This window comes from Pongo pygmaeus, chromosome 9, assembly GCF_028885625.2.
Source record: "Pongo pygmaeus isolate AG05252 chromosome 9, NHGRI_mPonPyg2-v2.0_pri, whole genome shotgun sequence".
Taxonomy (NCBI): domain Eukaryota; kingdom Metazoa; phylum Chordata; class Mammalia; order Primates; family Hominidae; genus Pongo; species Pongo pygmaeus.
The window spans coordinates 84,716,618-84,742,984 of record NC_072382.2 but is presented as its reverse complement, the minus strand read 5'-3'; the positions used below and the strand labels follow the sequence as shown (position 1 = coordinate 84,742,984).

Below are 26,367 nucleotides of genomic sequence, written 5' to 3'. Positions count from 1 at the left end.
TGAAAAAACTGAGGTCACAGAAACAGCTTGCCCAATATTTCAGATCTAGTAAGTAGCAGGAATCAGGATGAAAACCCAGATCAGTTTGATTCCAAATGTGATGCTCTTTTTAATACATTTCAATGAAGGCAGATTAATAGTTTTCAGTGCATCAATCTTATTTGGAATGTAGGGATGGATGGATTCTTATTTCTATCTGCCTCAGAATTACAATGCCCTTGACAACTGAGGTTTCCAAGGAAAATCAACAGCCTTATGTCAGTATCTAGGAACCTCTGAGGTATTCTTACTATGCTGAACTATAGGAGGGAACCAGGCATTAAGGTTAATAGTATTACCAACCCACAGATGGCTTATGGCCCAGGTGAGCCCTGAGTCAGAGCATACAATCTGCAAATGAATGTCTGGCGGAACAAAACCAGTGAACTTTCATTCATTTATTCATTCAGTTAATACTTAGCAAGCTTCTACTATGTGACACATACATTTTATCTGCAATGACACTGCAGATACAATGTATGTTTTTAACAGGGTGTCTTGCCAGGCCTAATACATATTTAATAAACCACTTGTCTTGGGAATGAATGTCCTTCGTCTATGTATAGAGAGGTTTTCAGCTGCATTGGTGCTCTGGCAGGAGGGGAAGTACAAACAACTCTTAACCTCTGAGATAAGATTTTGACAGCAACATGGTATATTATACCCACTGAGAGCAGTCCATGAATGGAAAAAGCAAAAGCACATTGGGAATTAGACAGTCCAGGGCTCTATTCTCAGATCTGACATTTAATACTTTGCTGTATAATCTTAAATTATTTTGTCTCTAGGAGCCTCAATTCCACAACTGTAAGGCAGGGATAATAATGCCCACTGAATGGGCTGTTTACTCAATTATTTAACATATATTTATTGAACATTAAATCAGTCAGGAAAATAGATAGCACCTTTATTATTTTAAGAAGAAAGCAATGTAATTCAGGGTAATAATGTGCTTAGAAATTGTTTGAAGACTGATAGTTAGGGATGGAGGCAGCTACAACCAAATCAGGTAACCTCAGGAAGCCATTTCCTGAGCCACAGTTTCTTCCAGCCCTGAAGCTAGAGACCAACAGTGGACTGTGGAGTCTGAGGAAACTGTAAGACACTGTAGCAGTGCTGAGAGCCGCAAAATCCTGTGATCCTGTGCCAGTCTGCTACTTGCCTTTAACATCCTGGAACTTACAGAAGTTACTCTGGTTGAGAGAATCTAAACTGCAGTTCTACTGACAAAAGGTTCTGAGCATATAGTTCTCAGGCTTCCTAACCTTGTGATACAGTGGGAAGCATGGTGGTGGCAGAGTTAAGGAACAGTGCAGAGGACCACTAGCAAGAGCCAGAACAGGTACCTCCTATGTGCCAGGAACGGTTCTGAGAGTACAGGGATAAATAGAAGAGACAACTATTCTCATGTGGATCACATTTAATTGTTGGAGATTCAATGAGTTAATGTATTGATGCATTCCACAGAGCCAGAAATATAGCAGGTTCCTTAGAAGTATTTGTTCCCTTTTTTAAAGTTCTATATATTGACCCAAGAGAATATAACACTCCGCCTCCTCTCCATGAGATTTCTGACAAGGTAGATAATTCTCAGATTAGAGAGGGAAGAGCTGGGGGTCGTGTCTTTGGGGCCAAATAGTGAGGTTTCAATACAGTGCTTGCTTTTTGCAGATAGAGCCACTTTCAATCTGTATTGACTTTGAAAGACATTTGGACCTGCCTCAAAGCATGTATTCTTTCCATAGATAATTAAGGCCATCTTTGAGTCTGGGGTGAAAGCTGTTTTGAGCACTGCAGATGCCCTTGTCCTTATTCCAAGCTGTGGGCTACAGTGGGTAGACATGAACTTTGGAGTCAAACAAATCTGGCTGTCCTAGTAGAGTCATAAGTGGCAAAGTACTTTCCTTCTGCTGCTGTTTCCTTACCAAAAAAATTTGGTATTTAAGATAGGTCATCTTTGAAGACATTTTTCAATACATGTGTATATTAAATTCACTCCAAGTATATTAAAATACAAATGTCCTGTAGAGATACAAACATTGCCTCTTCACAGTAGGCATGAGGATGAGAGATGAACATGTCAGGGCATGTGTTAATATTGTCATTTACATGAATGATTCATTTGCTCTGTCCTGATGCTTTGTCAGTCACCTTCATATCTGCCCCAAATAGGAGGTCACTATGTCTTGATTTCTGTCTTGAGTCGGAAGTGTGAGGTGTAGCAGATTTACTTAAACCCAGCATTGAGGCAGCCTTGCAGTGCCCTTTGGAGTCCGGGGTAAAAGCTGTCTTGAGCACTGCAGTAGCCCTTGTCCTTATTCCAAGCTGTGGTTCACAGCAGGTGGACATGAGCTTTGGAGTCATACAAATCTGGCTCTACTATTAGAGTCATAAGTGGCAAAGTGCTTTCTGCTGCTGTTTTCTAAACAAAAAAAATTAATATTATAAAATCTAACTTGCTGTAGTATCATGAGGATTAAATGAGACAAAATATATATTATCTGGCACATAGTAGGTGCTCCACAAATGTTAATTTCTTTACCCAGTAATAATATATTGTTGTAGATATTTCCTTCGTTATTTCAATTTATTTTTTATTTTATCTGAAAAATGATAGGAATAGTAGATGCTTACAGTGTTTTACATGGGCATCCTATGGAGAGTTTGTCTCCATAACAACTATATAAATAGTTATTATGAATAGTTATATGAATAATAATTATATTCTCATCTAATAGATCCTGAATTTAAGCACAAGAGAGGTTGAATAACTCACCCAAGATCATTGCACTAATTTGGAGTTCTAGGTGGGATTTAAATGCAAATGCTTTTTCCCCAGAGTCAGCACATCCCCCACAGCACAAGGTTGTCTCCCACTAACCTCGGGCAAAGCAGGAGAACTGGTATATTTGGTGTTTGAATTTTCTGTTACTACAAGCAGAGCAAAGGGCATCATGCAAAGAACATGATGACTGGAATCTTAAAAACACATCTTTGTTGTAGAGTAATATCGGTCTGCAGGGTTGTTGTTCACAAAACTTAGTATAATCTCCAACACTAAGCAGGTGCTTGATACAGTGTTGTGGATATTATTATTATGGGGGGAGTCATAAGAAGAAGTGTACCTATGGGGAGAGATGGGATGAGGGACAGAGGGAGGGAGACCAAGATGGGAGGAGGGAGCGAGGTCAAATAGTACAATTTTATCACCTTTCTGTTTATCTTTCCATCACTTCTTTCCGTCAGCCACCCCCTTATGTACCTCAAGTCTTTCTCCTCCTGTCTATACTGCCTTGATAATTTTTATTTATGTCACCTTAAATGTTAGTGTGTGACTTTATAGTCACATGAGCAGTATTACCAAGGTGAAGTATTATATCATATGTGCTTCTTATAGAAAATGTCTATAGGAAAGTGTCCTAAACATTGTTAAAGAAACATGGGACCATCCATAAAAATATATGCGCATACCACCCCTGGAGGTAGCAGCTACTGGACTCAGGCCTGATGGTGGCTGCACAGGAATGGGGGTTCAGTGGCATCAAACTTTTCACTTTTTGGGTAGCCACCAATGTGGATTTTGTTGTAAAATTTTTAATTTTTAAATGTTAACCCTTGATTCATATTTCTGAAAACACTGTGAAATAAAAGGGAATATAATTGTGGGTCACATATGGTTGGCAGTCTGCTGATTTATGACCTCTTCCATAGCGTCTCTGTCACAGAATCTTTCAGATTACATGTTATTACATGTTATTGTTTCTGTGTATTCTTCCCACTGGGCTAAGAGCTCCTAAGGGCTAGGTTATGTCTTATTTTTCAAAAATAAGAGACACAGTAGATGCTCAAAAGAAAAAAAATAACAAAAAAGCACCTATCCTTTTGCATATTTTCTTTTTCTTAAAGTATGACCCTCTATTTATCCTCCAGAACATTCTTTTCGTGTCTTAGTCTTCTTGGCTATACAACGTTTATTTGTAAAGTTTTAGTCATCAGAAGTCACAGTGCTTGAGCAGACATTCCAGTCTGGGACAGAACCTCCAATTTAGGATTCAGCAAATAATAGCATTGAGATAGGCACTCTGAGGGCCACAAAAGGAAAAGAATGACATGGCCCCTTAAACACTTGATAATCAAATGGACTGTATTTTAGAAACAATTACATAACAATACAATTTAGTACAAGATCAATACAATATAATACAATACAGTTTAGCATGTGATCACATCTGCAAATGGGAATTCAGGAAGGGCGTGTTCTTGTAGTGTGTGGATTAAAGGGCGGGCTCTGGAGCCAAACTGTCTCCTACCAAATCCCAGCTCAGCTGCTTACTTAGCCTTTCTGCTTTCCAGCTTCCTTGTCTATATCATGAGGGTAATCCCTACACCACCAGGGTTGCACACAAAGAAAGACAGAGCCCCACTGACATGCCAGCATGGATGAGTAAGATTGTAAGAAAACCTTACAGGTCAAACCTATTGGCCTGCCAGGCGAGTAGCCTTATAGGACCTGAGGGAAATAATCACCCGTATTTTCCAGAATTTAACTGAAAGATTCAGGAGTAAAGAAGGGTAAAGGAGTAAGCAAAAAGAGACGGAGTTCAATTGTATGCTTTATGTATGGGCAGAAAGGATTATTTGGACTCCTGCAGATGCTCTGGTTTGGGTGTGGTCCAAGAATGCTCTCTCTCTCTCTCCCTTAATCTCTCTGTCTCTGTTTTATTAACTATTAACTAATCCCTGTGTGTCTCAGTTTCATCATCTGTAAAACGGGATAATAGTACCTACTTTATAGACTTGTTAAATGAGTTAACACAGGTAAAGTTCTTAGAACATTTGATGACAAAAGTAAATGCTTAAAACGTGTTGGCCATTATAATGACTGTTATCCCGTAATCATTGCTGTATTCCTTATGTGTATCATAAACTATGACAGGCACTGAGATATGGAAGTGCAGAATATTATGGGCAGCCAAGGCAATACAAGACAGTAAGTGAGAGTACCATATCTGGACAGGAGGACCTGGTTTCAGATCTGGGATTCTTCATTTAGTTTCTAACTAAGTAACCTGGAGCAAGTGTCTACTTCTGTAAACTGGGTGATGCTAATACGCATCACAGGATTGTTGGGAGAACAACTGAGATAAATTGCTACATATAGCATTCAGTATAGCTCCTAGTACATTGTAAATGCTCAATACTAGAAAGAGTGAAGAAACCACTAGAGAAGTGGTAAAACTTCTTTAAGGTGCTTAAAATGCAGAAAACTGAAGAGTATATGCAATTCTAGGGCTTTCTAAAAGATAAGCTATTTTTCCAAGTTCTTTGTTACATTGCTCAAGCAATGTTTTCAAGTAGTAGAGCAAACTGTGGACAGGAAGGTGGGTCATGCTGGGCAAAAGTTAATTTTACTAAGCTAAAAGCACTTATTGTTTCAAGCATGAAAATTCATTGCAAATCATTCCGCTTATAAAAAAATGAAAGTCAAATGGTGTCAGTTACGATTGCAAAATATACTTTAGCTACTAAGAATAACTGTTTATTATCATTGTCATCCTGTGAAGCAGAGAACAGGCTTAACCTTTGATCGCTTTGCTGACAGTTGGATATAATTAACATAATTATGGTTTGGACTGATCATTTTTGGCAAGAATTTTTCTTATCTATCTGTTGGAGATTTAGATTATTACAGTAAAGTAGCACTTTTTAGAAATAATAAAGTCTATATATTTGTTTCCATCCTTAAAACAAGAACATAAAAATATAATTTTTCAAAAAGCCCATTAGATATAGAAAGTATCAAGTTTAAAATCTCTTAGGAATTCACTATAGACAAATAAGAATCAGGGAACATTATGAGGCTGGAGTAAAATTAAAAGATAGTAATAGAAATAGCTAATATTGTGGGGGCACTTCCTGCTAAGTGTTTTCCAGAATTTAGCTCTGGTATGCCCATAACCATGCAGCCAAGGCTGGTTTGGCTATTACCCTTATTCCACAGAGGTCACACAGCAGAGCCATGTCTTCCTCTGCAGTCATGTCTTCTTTGGTATGTGTGCTCATGAAAGAAATCTGAGTCTATTTTTTTATAGGCAACTATTGGTGTTCTCTTGGCCCAATGTCTTTGGTAGCAAGAAGAAGATTGTTAAGAATAGACAATATAGGCCGGGTGCAGTGGCTCACGCCTGTAATCCCAGCACTTTGGGAGGCCAAGGCAGGCGGATCAGGAGGTCAGGAGATTGAGACCATCCTGGCTAACGCGGTGAAACCCCGTCTCTACTAAAAATACAAAAAAAATTAGCCAGGCATGGTGACGGGCGCCTGTAGTCCCAGCTACTCGGGAGGCTGAGGCAGGAGAATGGCGTGAACCCGGGAGGCGGAGCTTGCAGTGAGCCGAGATCGCGCCAATGCACTCCAGCCTGGGCGACAGAACGAGACTCCGTCTCAAAAAAAAAAAAGAATTGACAATATATAAAAGCACGGACTACTGGTAAACAACGGTATAACCAAGACAAAGTTTACTGATAACATTTACCAAGTAACTTAATAACTGATACCTTTGGTTTACCGTGGTGTGAGCTTGGGGAAAATGTTAGTGCCAGAAGTGGAATTAGAACCAAAGCCTCTTAGCTCCCAGGCTATGTACCAACTAATGGATACCAGCCTTTCATCTAAGCAGTGTTAAGGCCTCACTTGTGATTTTTCATCTCACTCCTGGTGATGGGGTTAGTGAGCTAGGGAAATCGACTCAAGAGGTCTGTTGTTTTGTTAACCCATCCAATTGACTCATCATGCCAGGCACTAGGGCACTAGGTGTGTTTAATACATTTTCATTGGAGCTGTAGCAGCAGGAAATTACAGACAGAATAAGACAAGTTTTAATCTAGATGTTATAATAAAGAGATATGGAAACACGGATAAGAGAGCAACTGTTGCTGACTGAAGCTTTTTGGAATGTTGACTAGAGGAGGTGGCATTTGCACTGGGTCTTGGATGACTGAGTAGGATTTCGGGAGGCACTCATGGGGGTAACAAAGGCCTTGTAGGGAGAAGACCTAGAAGTGTGAAAAACATGACTATTGGAGGTTCTACCTCTTGGTTGGGGTGGAGGGAAGCAAGTGGTAGAAAGGGAGATGTTGGCCTCTGCATCAGTGAGTGCTAAGCAAAGGGGTTGGCAACCTAAGCATCATCATCCAGTGTTGGTGTTGTGTACACTTGACTTCAGTTTCACATATTAATATTTTAATTCATTAGTGATATCTGAAGTACAACAAAATGTAGATTCGCAGATTGCATTGGGATCAATGTGTCTCATTAGGAATCAATAGAGGGAGAGAGAGGAAATGAGTTTTCTTGAAGAATGAATTGGTCATATACTTGAAGAAAGGTAAGAATAAATACATTTCCACTGTGGAAGGAATTCTGACTTGAGGAACAATAAGTTCTCTATATTATTCTTCCTCTACTCATTCTTCCCTCCCTCCTGCTTCCCCAAGTGTTCTACTGGGGAGGAAAAGTAGGCAGAGGAATGAATGTCAGGTTCAGGAGGAGAAGTTCTGAGTGCTACCAGGCATTCTGTCTCATCTGCAGAGGCTAAGATTGCTGGAGAGAAATCTGACCAGGACCCACCTTGGAGAGGAAATGATGGGTGGAAAGGCCCTGAGGCTCTAAGACAGTCCTTGTTGCCTGCAGGGATTCAACTGGGCCTGGCATTATAGTACCCTGTAGTCACTTTCATTTAAGCAGATTGACACTTTTTGAAAAGTGATGTTTCATTGGAATGAGATTTTGTTGGAAATAGATTCAGTGATGACTCTTATTGAGTGTCACCCTGCTGACTGTTCAGGGTTGTGTTCTGCATGCCATCTGTTAACATTTCTGAGTTCTCTGCAAAACCAGCAAGTGCTGCAAGATGTTCCCTGACCTGCGTAATCTCAGACATTTTATGGCCAGATGAGCAGGGTGCTGACCAGGGTGCCTTTGTGGCACAGCCTTTCCTAGAAGGCTCAAGTTGCACCTACAGAATTCCTACTGCACTGTTTAGGCATCTTTGAGGAGATGTCAGGACTTGAATTAGCACAACTTCCCCAGAGCACTGTGATGCCAACAGCTTACTGCTGAAACAGTAAAACAGTATGTGACAGCAATTCAGGGGAAAAAAAAATACATATTGGGGGCAGTGGAATTGGTCCTTTTGGATATGAATTTGGAGAATGAAACTTTGGCAATAAGAATGGGAGAGGGGTTGGTAGGCCAGGGTGTATGGGTGTGGGGAGCTGTTTCCCAAGCTCTTAGTTGGCCTAAACACTCTCAATTAAAATTTCCCTTTTCTTTAAAGGAATACAATGTAAATGATAAAATCAAATATCTTCAGACTTTCCTCAGACTTTTTATTATTGCTTCTTTTAAATCCACACAAGCATGTACATATACACATAAACTCTCAGGGTTACAGAGAAAGTGCCACTGAGGTCTGGGCAGGAAATGGGATTAATCCATCTGCTCCCAAGCATGTCTCAGCTGACCCAATCAATATAAGCACTCTGACAAGTGCTCTCCCTGAAATTTAGCCTTTTCTGAACAGAAAAGGCTAATATTACAGTGAAGCCAATAACAATGTCTATATCATAATGCTCATAATCCCCACAATGATTCCAATGTATATTCTTCAAAAGACTGAACAGGAAAGTTCCATGTTCATGTTTATTGTCTTTCATTCTTTTCTTCTTATACTCTTTTCTTCATTTATTCAATAAATATCTATTTATCTAGGGCTGATTATGTGCTAGGCACTGAACTAGGTGTTAAGATTATGTTTTCAAACTGTAATGCCCTAGTCTTTAGTAATGAGTCACAGAGAGGCCACTCATTACAATACAACTGGAGAGTAAATGCCAAGATGGAGAGAAGCACTGGATGGAGGCACAGAGGGTACCTCATTTATTAAGCAACTACTTCATGCCACCTGGGCATGAAGACAACCATTCATTCTCACATGGGCTGGAATCTTACAACACCCTGATACAGAATGTACAGTTATTTGTGATAGTTGTTTCTCTCGTCATGTACCTGGACCAGGCCCCAAGACATCTTATCCATGCCCCCATCTCTAGATGTCCTCAAGAAGACCACACAGCCAAATTCTGGGACTAAGGTCTTATCTTCTAATGAATATGTTAATTATTCCTAGCATGCAGTAACCTCATTTGGCAATATCCTAAGAAAATGCTGCCATGCATTAAATAAAATTACTCCATTTCTATAGACATTTTTAAGTCGCTCATACAAGACTTTCTGCTGGGGCATTAGATGGTACAGCAATAGCTAGGGCGTGTCTCCTATCCTTCTAGAGTGTGTCCTCCAGGAGAACAAGTACACACATAGAACCAAAATACATCAAAATGCCTGAATGTCATAATGAAGTGCTTTGTAAGTATACAAAAAATGAAGTGGCTTCTTTTGGACCTGAGGACTCAGGAGGAGAAAATGGTAATTGTTCTGAGTCATGAAGATTTGTTAGAATGTCAAGAGAGAAGAAGCATCATTGTAAGGGGAATTAAAAATAAAACTAAAAGAACTTTGAATGGGAAAGTACAAGGTATGCTCTGAAAACACTTGGTACACTTGGAATGTTAGAAAGGTTGTCAGGAGGGGATAAAATAGGAAAGCAGAGGGCAGATCAAATTGGCCTCGAATGCCAGGCTAATTCATTCAAGGCACATTCTCTGATATTATTCTAATCCTAATGTAGCTCCATGACAGAATCCAAATCATCCTTTAACTTGGTTCGTGAAAGTTTTATCTTCTATGGGGGCAAAGAACCAGATTGGGTGAGAAGTGGCAATATCATGGAAAAAACAGAATCACTGCTTTAAGAACTTCCAGACTGGTGGGCAGCCAGTCTTATCCACAGAATAGAATAAATTCAGCCCTTCAAAATTTAATATTCACTAGTTAAAAAAAAAATTCTTGGTCAGGCGTGGTGGCTCATGCCTGTGATCCCAGCACTTTGGGAGGTAGAGGCAGGCAGATCACTTGAGGTCAGGATTTTGAGACGAGCATGGCCAACATGATGAAACTCCATCTCTACTAAAAAAAATATTAGCTAGGTGTGGTGGTGCATGCCTGTAATATCAGCTACTCAGGAGGCTGGCACAGGAGAATCTCTTGAACCTGGGAGGCAGAGGTTGCAATGAGCCAAGATCGTGCCACTGCACTCCAGCCTTGGCAACAGAGCAAGACTCCATCTAAAAAAAAATAAAAATCTAACTTCTACCTCTTAATGTGATTTATTTTTGTGCTCCTTGGACATGTGTGGTCACTTTATCAACAGACAAAATGTTTGTATTTCTTGGGGAAAATGGCCCCAAAGAAATTCTTCCTGTGATGGAGATGAAGTGATTAATACTTTATTGGACTTTATGCATGGATATGACATGTACAGTGATAGTTATAAATCTAGGAATTCTCAGGGGCCCAAGGTGTAGCCTGCTTGCGTTTACAGACAAAATAAATTTAATTCGGGACCAAGAAAAAATGCATACAAATAGTAACATGCATAGAAAAGAGATTTATGCTGTTTAAGAGAATTACATATGGACACAGGAGGCAGGGAGGAGGGATTGTTGCTTGCATTTGAAAGATGGTCTATTTGTGAATTGTGTCTTCTATCTCTGGAGGAGAAGATAACAGCAAGGGAGATTCACTACAAATCCACTTTTGTCAGCCCCATGGCAGTTTTCTTCAGTTTGTAGTTGTTACATTTAGATATGATGCAGCCCCCATGGATGTTAAATCATTATGATAATTGGGACTATGATAGAAAAGTCATTGTCTTCTCTTTGTTGTTCAGGTAATTTCTCATATTTACAGTCATTTCGTGTACATGAATGAAGTTGCGTACAGCATTGGGAAGTTATTAGATCGGGGTTCCACTTCTGCCACCAACATTTTCTAGCTGTGTGACTGGGCATATTTCACAATTAGTGTGAGACTTAGTTTTCACATATGTACAGTGGAATAAGACTATCTTCCACACAGAGCTTTTGAAAGAATTAAAAGAGAACATATATAAAACCTAGAAGGTGTGAGCTAGTAATGTACAACTTGGTGGGATATGAAACTCAACAAAAAGGGTCTGAATAAGGAAACCCAAAATATAACTTATTAGTCTTATCAAAGGGAGATCAGCCTGGGGAGGAAGTGACAACCACACTTACGATATGACACTATACTCAGAAGGGCTACCCTCAGGTGTCATTAATTGTGAATCATACCACAATGATATTAAGACAACACACTTAAAAAACACACATCTAGGCCACGCGCAGTGGCTCATACCTGTAATCCCAGCACTGTGGGAGGCCAAGGCAGGCAGATCACTTGAAGTCAGGAGTTTGAGACCAGCCTGACCAACATGGTGAAACCCCGTCTCTACTAAAAATAACAAAAATTAGCCAGGCGTGGTGGTGCACGCCTGTAATTCCAGCTACTTGGGAGGCTTTGGTAGGAGAATCGCTTGAACCCAGGAGGCAGAGGTTGCAGTGAGCCAAGATTGCACCACTGCACTCCAGCCTGGGCGACAGAGCAAGACTCCATCCCAAAAACACAAAAACAAACCACACCTCTGCACTTCAAATATACACATGAGCACTATTCATCTTAATCATCTCTCAAAGTGAATAATTGGCTTTCAAAGGTTGTTCCTCTCCCCCTTTTCAAGAGCAAGCAGAGAAAAAACAAAACAGGTGCAGGCTATTGCCAGATAGATACCCTCCTGCATGATCTACAGTCACTGCTTTGTGGCTCCAAGCTGGGGTCCAGTTGCGCTGCAAAGATTCCACACCAAAAAAACACAAAATAACATCACTTACGAAAGCTTTTAGCATTTAGGGGCAAACAATGATGATTCTACATTTTAATTTATACTGAGAAAAGAGCATAATTTTTTCTCTTTTCTGTTGTGAATTCAATTCTCTAACAGGGCCAAATTTGATTAGACCAACACAGGCTGAATTTAAATGTGTAGATTTCAGGTGATTTGTTTCTTACTTTCTGCAAAGGTGCTGATATCACATAAGATTTCACCAGGGCTTCTTCTAGCCAGAAGACATGTCCTTTGACAGCCAATGTGACCTTCGTAGCTCTGAGCCAGGTGGGGAGCAAATCTCTTACATGCTCTAATCCTCTAAGTGTGTTTTGGAAACAGGACTTACATGTCTCCCTATTAGATGCTCTTTACTTAGAACCAAACAGCATTATAAAGTAGACTTCCTGGGGCATTCTCTTTCTGGTTAGTAATTTAACTAGAATAAATTGAATGCTCTGGATGTTTTCTTCCTCCTCCTCCAACTCCTCTTCTTCCTTCTTCTTCATCATTGTCAACATCATCAGACACTGATAATACAGCAAATCTATGAAAGAGTTATTCTAAACACTAAGTTGTCCCAAATTAGCTCAGAAGGTCTTGCCAAACCCTGAATACAAAAAAGGGCAGGAATAAGTTTGTTGCAAACTAATTTTCAATTTATTATGAAGAGAATGGGCATTTATTATGAGGAGAATGGACAGTCTCGCTCTGTCACCCAGGCTAGACCCCTACTTTGTACAGCTTCTTTACATGTGTCATCTTATTTATCTTCACAATGGTCTTGTAATTGTAGTTGGCATTATTTCCAACTCAGAAAGGTTAAGTAATTTGCCCCTGGTCACCCCAGCAGTAAGTATGTACTTACTCTCTGACATTCCATCTGAGATTTTTTTTTTTTTTTTTACCTAAACTCAGTTTTCTTATTCAATTCAATTGATATTTATTGAGTACCTATTATGTACTAGCTACTTACTTGTACTAAGAGCTGAGTATACACAGTTAAATAAGACATAATGTCTTCCTCCATAGAGTTTTAGGCTGGCAAGGGAAACAGGTATAATAAACATAAAAGATATAATTGTCATAAATGCAAAAATGAATATATATGTGAGGTATAAAGTAAGATAAAGAGGGGCATGATTAATTTCATTTAAAAGAGCAAAATCATAAAAGACTTACTATGAAATTTTAAAGAAAGAGGAGTATGCCATGCAGATAAGAATAAAGGCTACATGTTGCAGACAGGCCATTTCCCTGTTTAAATAGAAGCTGTCTTCAGCCAAGGGCATCTGGAGTAGAAAGCCTTTCAGTCTTGAAAGTGGATCTGAGGCACTATGATATCTGAGGCAAAGAAATTTTATACACTTCCTTAAATGATTATTTTATAGTAAGCTAGAATTTGTGTATGAATTTTGCTAACAGCCTAGATGTGGAATTTTTAAAGCAAGAGGAATATGTTCACATTCAGGTGGCATGTTTAAAGAAAAAGAAATTTTTTTCATATCTGGGAACATTGTATTAGTTTCCTATTGCTGCTGTAACAAATTACTACAAATTTAGTGGCTTATTACACCACAGTTCTATTCTCTTACAGTTTTGGAGGCCAGAAGTCTGAAATCAGTTTCACTAGGCTAAAGTCGAGGTGTGAGCAAGGCTAGTCCCCCGTGAAGACTCTATAAGAAATCCATTTCTTTGCATTTTTTAGCTTCTGGAGGCCACCTATACTTCTTGGCTTGTGACCTCCTTCCTCACAGCCCTCCAACCTCTTGTTTTCATTATCTCACCTTCTATTTCCTCCTTTGACCTTGCCTACCTCTTACATGGACCTATGTGATTATATTTAGGACACACTCATATAATCCAGGAAAATCTCCCCATCTCAAAACCCTTAATCACACCTTCAAAGTCCCTTTCAGCATAGCAAGTAACATTCACAAGTTCTCAGGATTAGGATATAGATATACTTGGGGGCCATCATTCAGCCTACTGCACACGGGCATTATGGTCAAAACTTCTTGCATTGGCACTACTTATTGGTTGCATTTGTCTGGTGATTGTTAGAATGTCTGTGCTAATTTACACTTGTCCAGGTCTGCCTCCTTTTATAACATCAAGATAACTAGGGGCAAATAATGTATTCTCTAGCAAACCCCTGATATGTTTGAATAAAGTTTAAAAAACTTTCTCTTTCTATTCTGACTAAAGGAAGCCAAAGCAAGAGCACATTGAGAAACCTTCATACCTATGCTAATGGAGACTTGAAAATTAAGGAAAATCTATAGAAATCATGGAGGAAAAACAGACATTCTTGAAATGCCACCTGAAACAGAGAGGGGAAAGAAATTCCCTTATGCCTCCCTTCCTCCTACCCTCCAATCTGCTGTTAGTTCCTCCCATTGGCTGAACCTAGTCAGAAGTGATTTTCCCAGGGAGCAAATTCCAAATTACATGCAAATTCCATGTAATTTGCATGAAGTCAGCACTTAAGATATAAAACAGAGCAGGAGAAGTAAGGGAATTAGATATGAGAGAAAATGATCATTACATAAACTGAATCTTGGGAAAACCAGGGTTGAAGTTCTTACTAAGTTTGTCCTGGTTATTCCTGCCTCATCCTCTTCAATTTTGCCTAAATATCTAGGCATTCTTTGCATAGAAAGAATTTCCTCACTTCACTGGTTCTTTACAACCTGAGTCATTAGTGACGGCACTATTCATTGTGTATGATTTCAAGATCACTTTCCTGACCAGGCCTTGGAATTTCTTAGTCTTTCTCCCTTTCAGCACCAGGAGGGAATAGGAGCTGGGAGGAGCTGGGAGAAGCTGGGGGCTAGTGGGGCATATTGTATTTACCAGTCACTGGGCTTGATCACAGAACTGGAAAATAGAATGCCCAGCAGGAAAAATTCCTCGCTTCACAGTGGATTTTGATCAAATACTAACTATCCTGAGTATATTTTAAAATTTGTACTGTGGTTCCTATACTTAGAGGCCAGTGCTTTAAACTCCCCACTCAGCCCTACTTCCATTGAGCAGTCCTTCTCCCCCAACCCCGTGTTGTGCCTGGTCTCTAATCCAAGCTTTTACCAGACCCACGAGACCATCCTAATTGGATTTTAATTTCATAATAATCTTTAGCAACACATTGAGTTCAATTCATTATAGCCCTGAGTAGAAATGCAAATGAAATAGAGCTCCCCATCTCTGGCCTTGAGAAGCTGCCGCTGCTGCTTCTTTTTAACTTTTAAAAGGTATAAATGAAGTTTCAAAGAAATGTACAGAGAGCTCCTGTGCACCTTCCACACTGCCTCTTCCCAATGTTGACATAATTCATAGCTATGGTGCAGTGTTGAAACCAGGAAATGTCTACATCCACAGAGAAGCAGCTTCATTTTGTAAGTTTAAGAAGACTCCTCAGGGCTGGGGATGGTGGTGGTAGGCAATATTGTAGTAGTAATATTAATCCCATATACTCACACAATGCTTTTGTACTTTTTAAAGCGCTTTTATCCCTTCCCATGAATGTAGGGGTTCTATTAGCAAGTTCCATATTCAGCCAAGGGTTGCTGACACCTCAGTTTTACTTGGTAATTCAAAAGCCAGAGATTTTATTATAAGGGGCTGCTTCCCATTTTCTCATAGAAGGACACTAACATCAAGTTATCCCATCAAAATATGACTTAGTCCCCTTTGTCCTGTATTTTCTATTGATTGAAAGAAATGTCTCCTCTTCAGAGGCAGAAGAGGCATAGTCCTTGCCTCTATGTAGCTGCTCCATTTTCTCTGATACGCCTTCCTTCACTCCTACACCTAGTCTTCTAGTCTACCCAATGCTTCCTCATCCTCTAAGATTAGGTCTAGGTTTAACTCTTCTTAAGTACCATCCTCTTTGTACTTCCTCTCTGTACTGTGTGTACCAACACAGGTCTTTGTTCATGCCTTAACAAACTTGCTGTCTGTTTTCTTGCCTGTGTCCCCTAATCAACAGAGAGTCCTTTGATGGCAGGAATTATATGTTTAAATCTTAATTTCTATCCCCAGCACTTGTTGTAAATGGATTAATAGACAGATTCATGGAATAATTCTGTGTCAATCTGGAAAGGTAGGAAAGCTTTAATAAAAACTGAATAAAAGGTATAAAAATAAATAAATTCTAGCTTATCTTCTCTTGAGGTCTTCTGTACTTTTTTGCAGATGTCACAAGGTTTGGGGATATAGAAAATGTGATGATGACAGAGCTGGATCCATATGAACTTTTCAAATAGACTGATGACAAGAAAGCAGCCAGATTAAATTAAATAGAATTAAATATAAATTTTGAGTTCCTTGTTAAATGTGATAATTTAAACACCTGCCTATATTTTTGTTCCCTTCCAAAACTCCACTAAAGTAACAATTCAGGAATTTAAATAGGTAAAAAATCTAAGGTCCAAAAAGAAGTCAGTCAAGACAACACATGTAAGATATATGAGCAAAACTTTGGAAGCTGGAATGCTGATGATTGATTGGAAAATGACAAATCAGAGCTGAGAAAGCAGAAACCCAAGTATTTACAGGAATATGAAGCTAATGAGATGTGCAGAATCCTGGAAGGACTCGGGTATTAAAGGCCTTGGGTATCTGAAGGCATGGGTGTGAGGAAGGCCTGAAAACACAAAGATTATTTAGAAGTTTTAAAAGGAGCAGCTACAGCTTCAAATTCTCTCTTCAACCTGCCAATCATTCCCACCCAACCAATGTTTCCTCTTTGGAAAGACTGAACCAGATTGAACCTGAGGCATCAGACATGGATGATGGTGGGGGTAAAATGCTGCACAGAGAACACAGATATAAAAGAAGGTATTTAGTGAATTATGAGACATACCCCCGCCCCCACCCTTGTCTAAGCCCCACTCCTCCCTTCACTCCCAGAACCTGGTAACCAGGCTTTTAACCTGAAAGAAATGATATTAAGAGACTCTGGGGAAATTGACTTGGCATAGAGATTTATAGGTCCTGATATTTGAGTGTCTCCAAAATGAACATGTCTCTTGTTTACCACTATTCAACAATACTTGCCTGCACAGAGAGCTTCCAGTCAGCATTTTAGTGCCTCATCATTAATTTGGACTTATAAGCAAGGATCACCAGACACCTGAGGACATCCTTAAAACAAAACAGAATCACAAAGAATCCAGAGAATCAAGAGGTAATCCAGAGAATGGAGGGAAACATCAAAATACCTCTAATTAATATACTTAAGAAGATGAGACACCCATTAATTGAGAACAGTAGCTTTTAAAAAGGAACATTTAGGGAAGAAAGAGCTTTTGGACATTTAAATGTATTAGATCACACCTGGAATATCATGTTCAGTTCTAGGAGGACCCTCCCCCACCCCCATCTTAAGAGGGGCATTGAGAAAGTAGAGGTTGCCCCGAGGAAATCAGAACCTGGATGTATTCATTCATGCACATACATGTGCATATGGCAAACATTTGTCATTTGCCTTCATGAGCCAACCAGACACAGTTCTAGGAGTGAAGGAACCAGAAAAGATCCAGAGGAGGCTGAGTGCTCAGGAGTTGGGAAAGGATGGAGACAGATGGTACAAAATAAAGTACAGTGGTGAGCAGTGTGTGAGAGAAGAGGAGAGACCAGCAAAAGTGTCTACAAAAAGCCCTAAGGGGAGCAGCTGGAGGATGTGAAGGGGAGAAGGTGTGTTACCAAAAGAACAGAAGAAATTCGAGCTTTTCCTTCCTTCTTTCCCTCTCTCTTTCCCTCTCTCTTTCCCTCCCTCCCTTCCTTCCTTCCTCTCTCTCTCTCTCACTCTGTTTCATATCTGAAATGCTATTGAATAGAGGGAGAGAATTTGTTCTATATAGGAGATAAAAAAGGATTCAGATAATGACACAAAATGGGAAACAAACTAAGCTGTTTGGGCAAGGAATATTAAATTCCTACTCAAGACTGGCTTTTGTCTGAAAGGTGTTCTTTTCACATCCTCTTGCATCCAGATAAATCCAAAATGTGCCAGATAGAAACCTGCTGTTTCTGCTATAGTTCTCCACTGAACCGAGCTAGCTTAATAAGCTCTTTGTATCTGTTAGTTTATTCTAAAATCGATCAAACATAAGTAGATTGTATCAAAGAGGATAATTTTTAAAATTGATTTATAGAAACCAGCTCTGTTTTGGTTAAAATAAATAGGAAAATTGTTGAAATGCGATGATTCCTGGCTCTTGGATTTAAAGCATGAATACCATTCTCAAGCAAGTCCCACAAAATTCAGGCACAGACTAAAGGAGATGGAGAATAAATTTTCCAGCAAATAACAATGGAAAAAACTTACCCTATAACTGTGCTATAACAACCCCCAGAATCGGGCTTCAGTCATCCTGCATCTCCCAAATTTTTAGCCTTTCGTTGTACAAACTGCAAATAATTGACACCAGGCTCTGAGTCAGCTTTCTGATCCTCACCCTCATGGTTCAAATTGCAGTCTAATTATAGGAGCTACTCCTACACCTCCATAGGCAGCATGCTTGGGATTTTTTCTTAAATTATTAATCAGAGGAAAGATATATTTGCCTGTTTTAGTTATACGGGGATGAATTGTCTCCTAGCCGATTTTTATTTATTTATGCATAAAAGTCTATTTTTAATGGTTACCTACTTTTATTATTTCCTTCCCTGAGTCTGGAGGATAGAATGGTCAGATTAGTGTATGTTTCACACAACCCTATCTGTCATTGCAGCACAGCCCTCATCTATAAATATTCCTTAGGCTCTGGTGTATAAATTGCTTCAATTGTTAAAGTGTATAAATTGCTTCAATTGTTAAAGATGTATCTTCCCATATTCCCAGTCACTGGAATTCAGAGAGCCTAGGTCATAATGATATCCCTTTAAACCCAATGTGTCCCAACATGGACTCAGTGTCATTTTCTTTTCTTCCTCTCAATGGCAGCTCCTTTCTGTTCTCAATCAGTTGCCCAAGCTGTAAACCTGAGGGAACCTTGGACACTTCCACTCTTTCTCATGGGCCACACTGAATTAATCAGCAAAGACTCTTATTTACACTTACCAAATGTATGTCCCTTCTCCATTCCCATCTTCTTCACCATTTCTCACCCAACCGGTGAAAGAGATGCCTAAATGACCTCCAGGTTTTCTATCCACTATCCAGGCTTTCCATCATAATACTGGGGACTAAGTGACAAATATCATATATCCCTTAAAAAAACACTCAATGATTTTGTAATATCTTTGTTTTAGAGGTCAAATTTATAGCAAATGGTACTGTGCAGTGAATGGTATAGGGTTATATTTCGGCCTCACTTACGTGACAATTCCAAATCCATGTACAACCAGGAAGTTCTTCACTTTCTCATAGATCCTTTGCCAAAAATTAGGGGAACAATTTTTTAGAAAAAAATTACTGAAATAAGCAAAAGAAATTTCTTTTCTGAGTCATTGAAGTAACTAAACTGAGCATGAAATTGTTACCATAAATTGCACTGAGGAATTTCTATTCAGCTCCTGTTTATGAGTTTGGGGGCTGTGGGTAAGTTCCCATTATGTGATTTTTCTGGCTGCATAACACAAAATACTTGCAATATTAATATGATCAATAGGAACACATTCAGCATCTCAAGGAGTAAAAGGTAATCTTCAGATTGAGGGAGAATCTAGCTAGGTGATTTTTAGGATTCAGAAATAGATAATTATGTTGAGAACGAAGTTATGAGTATAAACAATTCTCTCAGTCCGTCTCTCTGCTGATTCTTCCTTTCACCTCAATTGAAAATTGAAAATTATTTTAGTGGGAGAGCTGTAGAGGAGTAGAACATATTTATCGAATTCTCCACATTTTGAAATGGCTGGTTCACTTTCTTATCAGGAAGAGGGAGAGATGGCCACATTAGCAGCCTCACTCCATCAGTTAGACGTATGTCAGGTACCTGCAATGTGCTTCACAGATTCTAAGCACGTACTTACAGATAAATAGTTGTATGTATGCTGAGTGCTGCAAAAGAAAAATATCTGTTGTATTTGAAGGAAAGACCTGTTGTATCTCAAAATGATATTTTGAGAAGCTTTCATTTGAGGAGTATACTGGGGAACTCAAACAAAGCCTTTTCATTTTGATCATGCCAAATCACCTATAGAATTAACTTATAGACATGTATCTATAGTCATATCAGAAATTGGCTGCTAAATGGTTACTTAGGGTAACCAAACAAGTCTGAGACAGCCATGGACCTGTTCATGTCAGGAACAAAACAGAAAAGTAGTCACTTGTAGAAGAAAGTCTAGAATCAATGCAGAAAAAAAAAAAAAAAAAAAAAAAACCTGAATGAAACTACTACTAGAAGACTTGAGTTTGAGTCCCAGCTCTGCTGTGTGGCCTTGGATAAACTGACTAGCCTCCGTGAGCCTCCATATTCCCTTAGTGGTCTTCCCATTGTGGCTCTACTTACCTAGGAATAGTGGTGTATTAGTTTGTTTTCATGCTGCTGCTGAAGAAGCAAGTCACATTTTGCATGGATGGCGTCAGGCAAAGAGGAAACTTAGATATTATTTTAGCTCCTGGCTCCACGATTTTTATACAGAAGAACAAGACAAATTCAGCAAAGATTTAATATTTGAGTTTGCCAAGGAAGGTTTTCTTATCTAGTGGATGCAGTCTTAGGTACTATGCCTTAAATTAGAAGGCACAGTTCCTAGTTCCTTCTTCTGATGCACCATTAGCTATAAATCACACCAATTAAACTACAGCTTGTGCATCCACACTCTGGCACTTTCACTCAACCTGCCAATAAAATCTTGAGAGAATCACCATTGGCAGCTAGGCCCTAATAATATCTGAAGTTTCCATTTTCCCCCACAGAGTTTCACATTTACTCTCTCATGCATGATGCCCTTTGTGGCTTTATTTTTACGGCTAAGACAGGAATCTAATTCCACTTTTGAGATAAATCTCAGAGAGAGGAAGTAGTCGTGTAGGCAGGTTGGGATATTTTTAAAAAACTGCATTGGTATGAATTACTTTTGTCACCACTTTCTATTTATACTGTACAATTCAGTTTACCAAACATTTTTATCTGTTTCTTCATTTGATCTTCACAGCAATCTTGTAATGTAAGCAGGAAATGAGTGATGTCTCCATTTTATAGACAGGGAATATAAAGCTTCAAGAGAGCGTCATCGTTTTTTTAATTCATTTATTGAGCAACTAGTTTGTTCCTAACAATGGACTATGCCATTTACAACTGCTGTTTCATTTACCTTTCAAAAAATTTGATCAGGTAACTACTTTTTTTCTGTTGTGCATATGAGAAAACTGAGTATTCTCTAAATAGAGTATCTTATGCAAAATCCACACTAAAAATCAATAATAAACTTATGATTCAAACATGAATCAGATTTATCTCAGAGCCTTAAAAAATAATAATACATCAGTTACTCCTGTCACCCAAAGAAAACAAGCTTTGCCAACTTCAGGAAGTTTCTGTGTTGACTCCATTTTGCAATAAGCCTGATAATCAGAGAAAATCTGCCTTTATGAATCTATAAAACAGAGCATGCATGAAGCCAAATTGAAATTTGATGTGTGTAATTTTCAGAGTTATATGCATATTATATGAAATAGCTAGTTAGAGATTCAGATTGTTATTTGCCTATAAAACTTACTTTATTTCACACATTAAAGAATTCCTGAGTGTTTGGCTGAAACCTCTGTAAAGTTTCTCCATCCAAGCTGCAAGAGATTGTTCTAGTCAAAACAAATGATCCCAATTCTATCTGAAAACAGAGAAGGGATGAGGAGGAATGGAGAAAGACATACTTTAATTCAGTGTGTTATTAAAAATTATTCTAAAAGGCTGATCTATTTAGTATTAGATCTGGTAAGCTAAAGGATCATTTCTGTTTATCAGAACTCTTCATTTAACTCATCCAATTCAGCAAGCACTTACATTAGTATTTATTAGCTGATAACTGTGTGCCACACTCTATGCCAAGTGTTAGGGATACAGAAAAAAACATGATAACATCCATGCCCTCATGGTATCCATAACTGAGTTATTAATGGTCAATAGCAAAGAAGTACAAGAGATAGGTGCATACGTCCTCTTCCTTTGTGGAGTGCAGAAAAGGTAGATTCTTGCTATTGTCTAGAATTTCTGGTTAAGTTGGATTCTGATGAATTTAGTTCATAATCTATTTGTCTGTCTCCATCTCTGTATCTCTCTCTCTCTCTCTCTCATTCTCTCTCACACACACATACACACTCTCTCTCTCTCTCTCTCTCTCTCTCGGATTTGTAAGCCAAACATCTGTAAATCTTTAGCAATGGAAAATTCCATGTCACCACTTCAACACAGAGGCAGGTTGGCAACTTGAGAGATGAACTAAGTCAGGGGTTGAAGTAAAAGCTAGTAAAATCCTTAGGCAGTAGCCTGGAGAGATCCACCCCAAATTGTTCCAGTCACCAGAGCTCAGTGCTCTTGACGGAGGTGGGCATTCCAATGCATATCTGGGAGGGGAGCCACGCTCCTCAAATAGTTCCTAATGGCACCCTTCCAGACAGGATGACTTGAAAAGCAGCCAGGGTGAGAAAAGCTCTAAGTGTATCTCTAAAGCCTAAAGTAATGTGACTGGGCCCCTTCTGTGCATATCTGGCTCTGAAATTCCAGGAAAACTAGAAAAAGAAGAGGTGATGAAATGGCAACCATCTAATATTTTCTGGCTCCAAATAATTAAAATTATTTTTGTATCATCATATGAAAGAATGTTGACAAAGCATTGCTTCTTGAAATTGACGTATAAATAGTGTGCTATGGCAAATCCTCTTAGGTGTGACTATTTGGTTAAGAGTCCAATGGAAAGAGAGCAGTAGTATATTTGTTTGGGATTTTCTAGTTCTAAACATTCTGAGTTATCATATTTCATTGATTATAAGACTTACATCTTCCCCTCTCCACAAAATACATTTCAGCTTGTGAAATCAGAAGAGTCTTTTGTCCACCCTCTCCAAAAAAAAGATGCTTTTATTCATTGATGGTGCTTTTTAAAATCGATACTGCTTAAAAGGATGGAAATAAATTACACTCTCTTGGATATTCAGAACAACAATGTATAGGGGTAGGGATGATTTCTACATTTTACAAATAAGAAAACAGCATCTCTGAGTGGGTATGGTATTTTCTTAACATCTCTCAGAGCCAGGACTCAAATCCAGAAACTCTGATTCCAAGGTACTGCTTTGAACACCAAGTTGCTCTTCTCACTCTATAAGTAACCAGATAGTTCACAAAGATTTAACCTGCCCCAATTTGTCCATTTTAACATGGAACTGACTGTATTAGCGTATTTCCATGATAGAAGGGTTTCTTGATATCCTGTTACCATCTAAAAAGAACATGATACTCCTCAAATGGAGCAAATATTTAAATACCAAATGCTCTTTTTGTATTCTCAAGAAGAAACTAGAAAATTACAAGCAACTATGCACTATCCTGTGAGCCTCTTGAGGAAAAAAATCTTTTCAGTGGATTCAGTATCCCTAGCAATTAGAATTGTGCAAGACATGTAATAAACCCTGAAGAAATATTTACTGAATAAATGAAAGAAGGATGTTTCCACCAAAGAAATGGAAACATTTATAATTGCTCACAGCATCTCATTCCTGGAGCAGTGATTAGATGCTCTGCTAAGAATAGACATAAACCATTTCTGCTTCATCGTTACCATGTACCCTTCCTGAGCCTCAGTAACAATGAGGGTCACATTCAGGTAAACAATATTGTGACCCCCAACAGACTACACACCATTGACATTTACCCCAGCCGTATTGGAAGTTGTCCTAAAGCACAAATTTCCTTTATTATAAGACACCAAGAGCTTCTAGTTCAGATGTGTCTATTTAAAGCATCGCATGTGTACAGCAGGTGGTCTCTTCAAACTAATTCTCCTGTAGTGTGGAAATGGATAACTCAGCAGGAAAGTAGTCTCTGTTGCTTGGATGTGCAGAGTCCTGTTAACAGCTCAGTGATCTTACCAGTTGTTGTTAAAGCTGCACACATGTTTATAATGAACAAACAGAAAGAGGGTGCCACTGTCACCATTAGTGCCACTGAGAACTGCATATGTCTTTGTCCTGACAGGAGTCACCAAAGTAATAACAGCAACACCTATCTTATATTTTCAGAACACTTCAGTCAAATCTCATTTTGAGTCTCACAACCACTTTGTGATGTGAACCTCACAATTTGTAGATGAACAAACTGAGGTTCAGTAACTTCCCAAGGCCCCATTAGTAATAAATAACAAGATTAAGACTAAAAGCTGGCCTTCTAACAAAGAGTTTCTTTTTTTTTTTTTAATTTTACTCCCAGTACCTTTTTTTTTATTATTATACTTTAAGTTTTAGGGTACATGTTCATAACGTGCATGTTTGTTACATATGTATACATGTGCCATGTTGGTGTGCTGCACCCATTAACTCGTCATTTAACATTAGGTATATCTCCTAATGCTATCCTCCCTCCCCACTCCCCGCACCCCACAACAGGCCCCGGTGTGTGATGTTTCCCCTTCCTGTGTCCATGTGTTCTCATTGTTCAATTCCCACCTATGAGTGAGAACATGCGGTGTTTGGTTTTTTGTCCTTGCGATAGTTTGCTGAGAATGATGGTTTCCAGCTTCATCCATGTCCCTACAAAGGACATGAACTCATCATTTTTTATTATTCACAATAGCAAAGACTTGGAACCAACCCAAATGTCCAACAATGATAGGCTGGATTAAGAAAATGTGGCACATATACACCATGGAATACTATGCAGCCATAACATAGAGTTTCTAACCCTTCTCCCTCCATTCATGGCTTCCTCTTATCTGGCAATCATGAGACCCCTGGATGAGGTCGTGACTGATCGGGGGGCATGCTGCCCACCATCTCACTTGGGAAAGGGGGAGGGCAGGCCATGGCCTCATGCTATTGCCTAACCCACTGAGTGTATCGTTTTCTTATCTCAGAACCAAAGTAAGCCACCTGAGTCTCGAAGACATGAGCAGCCGGGAAGTTTTAATCAATGCAGATCAATCCTACTGCATTAAACAATGCCAGCCTTCTCACAGGAGGCAATGCCTCCTTTTCTGTGTGAATGGTAGATTTGCATTCTGAGTCGCCTTACTCACCCTTAACAAATTGCAAACAAGTGTATGGCAGAGCCCCCTCACTGTGTAGTTTGTGGTGTTCACACCTGTGACCTTGCTCCATCCAAGTGTCCATCAGTAGCTCAAGGCCTTGAGACAATACTGATGAATGAAGTCACTGATATTCCTGAAAACAGCAGCAGCTTTGGAATTGGACATTATTCTCCTGGACTCCAAGGACTTATGAGAAGTACCCTGAGTGGTTGCCTAGCAGATGAGAAGTTCCACCTGAAGGCAAGTGTCCCAAAGTATGGCCATCTGTGGCTCATTCCTATTTGACCTGGTGAAGACATCAATTCATAACAGGTAGAGGGAGGCTGTAACAGGGGGCTCTAGGAGCAGACACAGGTTTCCATTTTACTCAGTACAGAAAGGGGTTACAATTTTCACAAGTGATGAACAAGAATAGGTGATGAATTACACACAGAAGTAATAGAAAGAATTGACAGTCATTACCAAGCACCAGTCTTTTAGATCCATCAGCTCTCTCATAATCTTCTCAACAGATCTTGAGGTAGGTCCAATTCTTATTCCTATTTTACTTGAGAAAATTAAGCACAGAGAGGTTAATAACTTTCACAGTAATGTATAGCTATTTAGTGGCACAACCAGGATTTTGACTCCATCTCCATAACCCAAATCTTGTACACTTTTTACTATTATCATCCATCTTGTTCAAGTGAAAACAAATGCCAGAACCCCAAATTAAATGCACCTAGTCAGGAACAACTGGCTTTACATACTCAAAAATGTGGAGGAAAAAATGGGTTATCATACATAGAGGTGGGGAAAGAACTAGCTGGAGGTAATGTTTCATGAAGCTCCTCTAAAACGTTTGCTTAGGAGTTGGGTTTCAGTGGTTTGCTTCTTGTTACAGAAGAAAATCCCCAAAAAACATAAAATAACTTGTAATTTAAAAAGTATTTACCGGACACCTATTTCATGCAAAGCAAGACAGAAGAAAGTGCTGCAATTTTAATATTGTTTTATACCTCGGCATGATCATGCTTAATTTTCCTGTCAGTGTCCTATTCTGGAAGCAAATTCTTTCAGGTTCTGACTTGTTCAAAACTATGAAAGTCCTGTCTATACAGAAGGTAGAATGATAGACCCTGAGGTTTGGGAATAGAGATGAGTGAGGCATCCCAAGTCTCCAAGTAGCTTACAGTTTGATAGAGGGAAGACCAGCACACACCTGACTAACACAATAGATGAAGGGAAGAAGAGCAAGATGTCAAGAGGGGAAGGGTGGAGAA

General features: G+C 39.1%; 1 protein-coding gene and 1 long non-coding RNA gene across 20 annotated transcripts in view; one reads left to right on the top strand and one right to left on the bottom strand.

Moving 5' to 3' along the window:
* The window catches only part of LOC134740269 (uncharacterized), an 88,204-nt gene extending 61,843 nt beyond the window's left edge, over positions 1–26,361 (bottom strand). Inside the window, exons 1-6 of the long non-coding RNA XR_010127601.1 lie at positions 26,104–26,361; positions 25,568–25,652; positions 21,584–21,694; positions 20,371–20,483; positions 18,240–18,322; positions 16,463–16,553 (exon numbers count right to left, since the gene is read on the bottom strand). This is a non-coding gene — a long non-coding RNA (uncharacterized LOC134740269). The remainder of the gene's footprint in view (positions 1–16,462; positions 16,554–18,239; positions 18,323–20,370; positions 20,484–21,583; positions 21,695–25,567; positions 25,653–26,103) is intronic.
* The window catches only part of DLG2 (discs large MAGUK scaffold protein 2), a 2,182,864-nt gene that overhangs the window by 1,976,133 nt on the left and 180,364 nt on the right, over positions 1–26,367 (top strand). The window lies entirely within an intron of this gene.